The 9,268-nt window shown below is 43.0% G+C and overlaps 1 protein-coding gene across 3 annotated transcripts in view; it reads right to left on the reverse strand.

Moving 5' to 3' along the window:
* The window catches only part of OSBPL5 (oxysterol binding protein like 5), a 218,839-nt gene extending 218,436 nt beyond the window's left edge, over positions 1 to 403 (reverse strand). The window contains exon 1 of one of the 3 annotated variants that reach the window (XM_074954865.1): positions 386 to 403. The gene's annotated coding sequence lies outside the window, so the exon portion shown is untranslated. The remainder of the gene's footprint in view (positions 1 to 385) is intronic. The other 2 variants (XM_074954864.1, XM_074954866.1) reach the window with 2 other exon arrangements.
* Between the last annotated feature and the right edge of the window lie 8,865 nt (positions 404 to 9,268).

Consider the following 9,268-nt stretch of genomic DNA (forward strand, 5'->3'; position numbering starts at 1 on the left):
GGATTACTTTACGTGAAAAAATAATAAATAATAAATAAATAATAATAATAAAAAAGACATCAGGAGCAGATCAATGTGTAGCAAAGAGGTATTTACCCAGGAGTGCCGGGTATTGCTCACCGAACGTGGAGTTTTTAGCACCCTAATAAACCCTCCTCTGCCCTCTCTTCCCCCAGAGTTTGAGCCTTTCTTTCTCTTAGACGTTCAAAGCCCGCAGAACAGAATATGGGAGCAGGCGTACGCAGCCAAGGGACATGCTACCCCCTGTTGGACAATCTCCAAAAGAGGCATTTAATTCAAATCTGAAGCAACTGGGGAGGGGGGAGGCAGAGGCCAAAGTAAAAGGAAGCCAGTGGCGAAGGTCTTACCAGGAACAATAACTTACCTTTGATTTACACGCCGCTTTACTCTGCGAAATACACAGTTTAAAACCCTCTCTAATCCGGCACTCTCTGGTCCGGCAACATCCATGGTCCGGCATGATTTTATTTTCTGGTTTTTATGCTTTGATCTACTTATTTCCTTGTGCCAACACAATACAATTGTGTAACGCCACTAACACGGTGTTATGAAGACAGCCGGCAAGCCTTGGCGAGGCTGCGTTGCAAGCGTTGTTCCGTTTATTCGCCTCGGCGAGATACAAATAAAAAGAGACCCGCTGGCTACAATATTGGTTCGGCAATTCTCTGCTTAGGCACCGGTCAGGTCCCGAGGGTGCCGGACTAGAGAGGTTCAGCCTGGAGAATAACCCTGGAGGTGGAGGTCATGTAACTATCCTGTAGCAGGCGTAGTGGAGAAGACACCGCTTGAAGCTGTGTGCATTGCCTGGTAGCAGCATCACCCAAACCTGGCCAAATGACACTGCCTGCCCAGCGCTACCCCACATGGTCTCCTCGGGCTATGCAGTGTATCACGCTCTGAGAACACGCAGGAGTAGTGACACAGTGACCATTCTTATTCCACCCAGGGCTTGACAAAGCCCTGGCTGGGATGATTTAATTGGGGATTGGTCCTGCTTTGAGCAGGGGGTTGGACTAGATGACCTCCTGAGGCCCCTTCCAACCCTGATATTCTATGAGTCTATGATCCAGCGTATGGCTCTGATTCAGCATAGCACTTAAGCACATGGTTAAGTTTAAGCATATGAGTAGCCTCACTGAAGTCAATGAAAAAAAGAAAAGGAGGACTTGTGGCACCTTAGAGACTAACCAATTTATTTGAGCATAAGCTACAGCTCAAATAAATTTGTTAGTCTCTAAGGTGCCACAAGACCTCCTTTTCTTTTTGCGGATACAGACTAACACGGCTGCTACTCTGAAACCTGAAGTCAATGAGGTTGCTTACAATTTTAGGTTAAGCACGTTTGTGTGTTTTGCTGAATTGGGGCAAAAATGCAGCAGGGCGTCCCCAGGAACTACAAAATCTTTTAAACACCATTACTTAGCTTGTGAGTCAACAGACATATTACTAATCTACAGGCTTCCAGACACAAATGATTCCTTAAAGAACTGATAGAGATACTGACTTATATGGCAGGGAAGTCCCCAAAGCTCATTGTCTTGAGAGACCTCAGCATCCATGCTATGACACCTCTGATGCTATGGGCCAAAAATCCATACTGGAATCCACTCTAGGTCTCCTACAAGCATTATCCAAATTTATGCATAGAGCTGGGCATACCCTACCCCTAGTCAGATTTCCACTGAATACAGAGGACACAAAAAACACTCCTATGTCAAGGACATAGGTACACATAAGAACTCGAGCCTCAGAGCAGGATGACAGAGTACCATCCTGGTCCACTGCTCATAGATCCCATCTTCTCAAAGAAATCTATGACTGTCCAACTGGCCAAGTGGAAGATCTGGTGAAACCCTAGAATCATACACTGAGCACAGCTATAGTTACACAGACATCTAAACAGCACTCCCCTTCCCATCAGCCCTGTAAATCACCATGGTTTTTTGATGATGAAGAAGGAGCAAAGGAAATTTGAACATCAATGATGGAAATCACAAGAAGAAACAGACTTCGACTCAAGACCTGCCTGCAAAAATATCATTTTTCTCCTCAGTCATCACAGCGACTAAATCATGACCAGCAGAACTTCATAAGTGGAAAATCGTTTAATCAACCCTAATGGCCACCTACTACCTGGGAAGCTTCACAGTCTGAAGAGCTGCCAACCGATTTCATGGAGAAGATACCTGAATCTAAGATGATCTCCCCAGACATCAGGAGGCATAAACCAAAGCCAGAACTATCCTCTCGCTTTCCAGTCTTTGGCCCATTCATATAAAAAACACATCCTAGATGTACTACAGGGAATCAAAACTACCTCATGTGACCAGATCTATGACCCTCATGTTAGTAAAAGACACCTGAGATCACCAGAGCCTTCTCCTGACAAGAGCTGAGGGAATAACTGATTTTTAGTTTGGGAGCCGAACTGAACCACCGCTCCCCCCACCCCCCGCACAATTGGTTTGGTTCCAACCTGAACTGAAGAATTTCAAAAAAAGAAAAGGAGTACTTGTGGCACCTTAGAGACTAGCCAATTTATTTGAGCATAAGCTTTCGTGAGTTACAGCTCACTTCATCAGATGCATACTGTGGAAAGTGTAGAAGATCTTTCTATATACACACAAAGCATGAAAAAATACCTCCTCCCACCCCACTCTCCTGCTGGTAATAGCTTATCTAAAGTGATCACTCTCCTTACAATGTGTATGATAATCAAGTTGGGCCATTTCCAGCACAAATCCAGGTTTCCTCCCCCCCCCCCACAAACCCACTCTCCTGCTGGTAATAGCTTATCTAAAGTGACCACTCTCCTTACAATGTGTATGATAATCAAGGTGGGCCATTTCCAGCACAAATCCAGGGATTAACAAGAACGTCTGGGGGGGGGGGGGGGGTGGAAAAAAACAAGGGGAAATAGGTTACCTTGCATAATGACTTAGCCACTCCCAGTCTCTATTCAAGCCTAAGTTAATTGTGTCCAATTTCCAAATGAATTCCAATTCAACAGTTTCTCGCTGGAGTCTGGATTTGAAGTTTTTTTGTTGTAATATCGCAACTTTCATGTCTGTAATTGCGTGACCAGAGAGATTGAAGTGTTCTCCGACTGGTTTATGAATGTTATAATTCTTGACATCTGATTTGTGTCCATTTATTCTTTTATGTAGAGACTGTCCAGTTTGACCAATGTACATGGCAGAGGGGCATTGCTGGCACATGATGGCATATATCACATTGGTGGATGTGCAGGTGAACGAGCCTCTGATAGTGTGACTGATGTTATTAGGCCCTGTGATGGTGTCCCCTGAATAGATATGTGGGCACAGTTGGCAACGGGCTTTGTTGCAAGGATAGGTTCCTGGGTTAGTGGTTCTGTTGTGTGGTATGTGGTTGCTGGTGAGTATTTGCTTCAGGTTGGGGGGCTGTCTGTAGGCAAGGACTGGCCTGTCTCCCAAGATTTGTGAGAGTGTTGGGTCATCCTTCAGGATAGGTTGTAGGTTGCATCCTTAATAATGCATTGGAGGGGTTTTAGTTGGGGGCTGAAGGTGACGGCTAGTGGCGTTCTGTTATTTTCTTTGTTCGGCCTGTCCTGTAGTAGGTGACTTCTGGGAACTCTTCTGGCTCTATCAATCTGTTTCTTCACTTCCGCAGGTGGGTATTGTAGTTGTAAGAATGCTTGATAGAGATCTTGTAGGTGTTTGTCTCTGTCTGAGGGGTTGGAGCAAATGCGGTTGTATCGCAGAGCTTGGCTGTAGACGATGGATCGTGTGATGTGGTCAGGGTGAAAGCTGGAGGCATGTAGGTAGGAATAGCGGTCAGTAGGTTTCCAGCATAGGGTGGTGTTTATGTGACCATCGTTTATTAGCACTGTAGTGGTCCAGGAAGTGGATCTCTTGTGTGGACTGGACCAGGCTGAGGTTGATGGTGGGATGGAAATTGTTGAAATCATGGTGGAATTCCTCAAGGGCTTCTTTTCCATGGGTCCAGATGATGAAGATGTCATCAATATAGCACAAGTAGAGTAGGGGCGTTACGGGACGAGAGCTAAGGAAGCGTTGTTCTAAGTCAGCCATAAAAATGTTGGCATACTGTGGGGCCATGTGGGTACCCATAGCAGTGCCGCTGATCTGAAGGTATACATTGTCCCCAAATGTAAAATAGTTATGGGTAAGGACAAAGTCACAAAGTTCAGCCACCAGGTTAGCCGTGACATTATCGGGGATAGTGTTCTTGACGGCTTGTAGTCCATCTTTGTGTGGAATGTTGGTGTAGAGGGCTTCTACATCCATAGTGGCCAGGATGGTGTTATCAGGAAGATCACCGATGGATTGTAGTTTCCTCAGGAAGTCAGTGGTGTCTCGAAGGTAGCTGGGAGTGCTGGTAGCGTAGGGCCTGAGGAGGGAGTCTACATAGCCAGACAATCCTGCTGTCAGGGTGCCAATGCCTGAGATGATAGGGCGCCCAGGATTTCCAGGTTTATGGATCTTGGGTAGTAGATAGAATATCCCAGGTCGGGGTTCCAGGGGTGTGTCTGTGCGGATTTGATCTTGTGCTTTTTCAGGGAGTTTCTTGAGCAAATTCTGTAGTTTCTTTTGGTAACTCTCAGTGGGATCAGAGGGTAATGGCTTGTAGAAAGTGGTATTGGAGAGCTGCCGAGCAGAATTTCAGTTTTTCTCACCAAAATGAAAAGAAAGAAAAACCTGAATTTTTTTTTTCGGTTTTTAAATTTCATTTCCAGTCATTTTGGGATGTTTTTCATCTTCTTTTTAAAATGTAGCTACATTTCTAAACAAAATACCATTTTAATATGAAAAGTTTAAATGTTTTGACTTTTGAAATTTTGTTTCAATTTTTTTTCAACCAAAACGCTTCACTGAATTCAACCCAAATTCTCAAATAGTTTTGATGCTCTGAAAAATGTATTTTTCAGCAAATTTCCTATTCACAGAAAAAATGCCATCAAGCTCTACTCCTGACAAAGGGACAGCAGAGTACAGTCCCCATTTTTACCTCTATATAGGCTACCTGAAGGTAATTATGGGCTCAATCTTGCAAAGTATAATGCTCACTGCTTTGAATTCAGTGGGACTTTTTCACAGCAGTAACCACTGTGTTCAACAGTAAGCGTCCGCAAAATCAGGCACCCTGATATCAAGGGAGTGAAGAGGTCCACCCCTTTCCAGGAGTGAAAGACAATTCAGATTCTATTTTAACTCCTTCTTGGTAGTTTTAGTACAAGCCAGATCTGTCTTTATGTGCATTGTAAACTATTCAGGGCGGGGCTAGTGCCTTCCTGTTTGTACATTCGTGGACGCTACTGCAAACAAACAAACATAAGCATGCATGGCATGGCATACTAATTTAAGGCCTGTTGTTTTACCTACTGGAGTCAATGGCAACATTCCCATTGACTTCAAAGGCTGCAGGATCAAGCCCTTAGGCACAGATAGCAGTTTTGTGTGTTGTAGAGGAAATACAGAGACCAAATCCAAAATGAAATCTTGGAAGGAATAACAACAATCTCTTGTGCTTATACTATCCCTTTCATTCAAGGAACTCAAATTGTTTTCCATACACTAATTAAATAAGCCGCCCAACCTCTTCAAGATAGGTAATTATTATTATACATGGTTATATTTACACTTGTATTTGTACCTAGTAATTTCAGTGAAGTTCTGCAAGGGAAATTTTGTGTGGAAATACCAAGAGGACTCTGTATGGTACAGTCAGGCTTCTTCTCTTCCCTAGCCCCAGCCCACTCACTCCTAACTTGTTCAAGGCAGGAGGTCCCTTTTCTCCATTGCTTGGAATGTCTTCTCTCTCCTCCTACACACCTCATCATGTTCTACAAAAGACAGACTTGGGGTGAAATCCTGATCCCACTGAAGTCAATGGGAGTTTTGACTTCAGTTTCACCCTTACTGGCTAAAGTGCGACAACTAAAGAAGAGAATGCAGTGTTTGGCACTCTGAAAACATTATCAAATTTATTCTCACAGCAGCCCTGTGAGATGTGGTATTATTCCCATTTTAAAGTTGGGGAAACCGAGGCACAGATGTGTACTGCCCCATGCTTAAACCGACAGAGCACACAATTCAATCAGTTCACCTGCTTACAATTTAATCTTATACATGATTAAAACACTCTCCCCACAGGCTTACTTGCTGATCCCTGTACCTTTTGTCCCTAACTACCCCCTCAGCTCCTTCTCTCAGACTGTTCTCCCACACACGCACCCTGGATCTTGTTTGGGTGAAATGCAAACATCCATCCATTTCCGATTGTTACACAAGACTTGTATTTTATGCTTTTCTGATCTCACAATGTACCCAACATGGAACAATTAAAAAATGATTGTGGACACAATCCTCATTTGTAAGTATGCTACAGGCTCGTATGTATAATTACAAAGCAGATTAGATTCTGTAAAAGTAACCAAATGTAAATATTGTTCCCTATTAAAATGGAATCTGAGAACAACAGCTCTGTTGCCATATTTATACCACTATAATTTACACAAGGCCTCTGCAGTCATAACCATATTGATCTGACACCACAGTGGGTCTTGCCAGCAATGAAAGTAATTTGTCCTTTAGTTTATAGCTGATCATGGACCAAAACCAAGAGTCATTTAATCATTTCACTATCCATAACACAGACATATAAAATTAATGAAACAGAAAGATTACAATTTTACCTTTAAATGTTTCCTAATGCAGAATTCAGTGGCTAAAATGTTTAATGCCATAGCTGGACAGAGAAGTCCTCGTTAGCAAATATTATTGTGCCTCTTCAGAGCTTACTAGTAAAAGTGAATGCTAGAACTAACACATTTGCTCATTTTGGAAAACAATGATATTGCCAACTAGGGCTTTAATTGCAAGGTTGCTAGAGCTGTTCTCTGGGGAAGTTAGAAAAAATCCCACAAACAACCCCCTGGAAGCCTCTCGAGACAGAGAGAGGCCTCTTGCGGCAAGAGGTAGAGGAAAATTTTCACCAACCGAATGCTGATGAAAACTGGAGCTTTATTTAGCAAGCCACACAGTAACTGACAAATATAGGGAATTCAGCTTTGCAGAGATTCTCTTGTCATACTGCACAGCATAAATGCAGCATTGTGGAGACAGCATACATGGCAACATGCAATCATGAAAAGCAACAGAATCCCATAGCAACTTGTGTTTTGATAATAAAGATTGCTATACTGTCTACATTGTGTGCGTCTCTCTCTTGGTGTGTGTTTCCCTTTGAGATGACAAATTATGACTGGCAACCACAGGCCATTTTTCTTGAGTGTTTCATTATTAATAACTCTTCTTCCAACTTGTGTGCTCACATAAATGGTACCACAGGGCAGTTCCTGGTTTTGTTTTCTTTTTACACTCGCCCTTTGAGTTGGGGGATGACATAATTTTACGGTCTGGTTTAAACTTCACTGCTACATCTCATCTATTTTTCCAGGGTCCCATGAGTCTAGGTAGTGTACCTGTAATGGTACCTGAGTGACACATGTTTGTGTTGGCTTGGGTTCAACTTAGAAAATATTGTGCTATAACTGACAGGCCTTGGCAATGTAGCCATTACCCAGAGCTCCAGGTCTTCAATAGAGCAGTCCTGGACAAGATGGAGTGTGCAAGTAATCTAAGGGTTCTTCTGGTTGAATCACAGCAATGGTCCAGAGTGGCCTTCACCATCTAGGATAGCATTACTTGCTTATGAATTTATTATGATGGCCTAACCACAAAAAGGTTCAGAAGTCTGAGATGGTTCTGATACGCCCCCTACAGAAAAGTCTGAGTTCTGTTTTATGTAGGAATTGCCAGACTGGATCAGATCCAAGGTCTATCGAGTCCAGTAGCCTGTCTCAGACAGTGGTCAGCACCAGATGCTTCAGAGAAAGGTATAAGAGCCCGGCAGTAAGCAGCTGTGGGGCAATCACATTAGGTCTCAGCTGATCTCTAATGACTTAATACCTCTTGCGTTAGCATAAACAGTTCTAACTCTGGATACTCTTCCTATCCATATAAATGTCCAATCCCTTTTTTAAATCTTGCTAAGTTCTTGGCCTCAGTGACTTCTTAGGGCAATGAGTTCCACAGTCAAATTACAGGGCATATGAACCAGTATTTCCTTTTATCAATTTTGAATTTGTCACCCTCTAATTTCATTGACTGGCCCCTCGTTCTTGTGTTATGAAACTGGCAGAACCGACATTCATGATCTATTTTCAGAGTAGCAGCCGTGTTAGTCTGTATTCGCAAAAAGAAAAGGAGGACTTGTGGCACCTTAGAGACTAACCAATTTATTTGAGCATAAGCTTTCGTGAGCTACATCTCACTTCATCGGATGCATCCGATGAAGTGAGCTGTAGCTCACGAAAGCTTATGCTCAAATAAATTGGTTAGTCTCTAAGGTGCCACAAGTCCTCCTTTTCTTTTTGATTCATGATCTAATTTCTCTGTACCATTCATTATTTTATATACTTTGATCATGTCCTCTCATTATTTTATCATGTCCCCTTCCTACAAGCCCTACTAAATCCTAACCTCTGCTCCATGAATCTCAACAGGACTCCATTTCAACTTCCTCTCCCCAAACCGTTCGTCCTTCTCCTGAATTCCAAACAGGTATCTTGTTATGTATCTTCAATGAGATTTAATGGGCAGCAGGTGCTTCTTGTTTTTTGTGTTCTCTCCCTGCTCTGTGCCCTGGCCAGCGCAGTCTTCAAATCCCATGTGTGCTAGGGCTTAAGCTAGTGACTTCTGGTTTGAGGGTTAGATTGGTTCTTCCAGCATGGTCTGCACAAACATAGAGCTCAACCCTGCTCCCACCAAAATCAAAGGGAGCATTGCCATTAATTTTAACAGTAGAAGGATCAGTCCTTTTTTTCTTGTTTCTCTTCTGATGACCGGTGATAGTAAATGAAATACAACTGGTCTGTTTTCATTTCTTATAACAATCAGAGATGACAAGTACCGCAGAATGGTGCCAGCAGGGCTCTGATGTTAACAGGTGGATCAAAGGGTTTGCTGGCCATTCATGCTCCCTAGCAGGCCACCCTGTTAACTAATTCATGGCATTGGAGTAGATTGTGCACCTGCCCATACAGCAAGAGGGAAAATATTACGATAATTGCTGAATGACATTTTTTCAGAGAAATATATGGGGTAGTGGATAGCTAGAAAGCAAGGGTGATCCTGGAATCAGATAAATAGTGAAACCCAATCTGGGCCAGACCTCAAGAGCC

The sequence above is a fragment of the Natator depressus genome, chromosome 6 (genome assembly GCF_965152275.1).
Source record: "Natator depressus isolate rNatDep1 chromosome 6, rNatDep2.hap1, whole genome shotgun sequence".
Taxonomy (NCBI): domain Eukaryota; kingdom Metazoa; phylum Chordata; order Testudines; family Cheloniidae; genus Natator; species Natator depressus.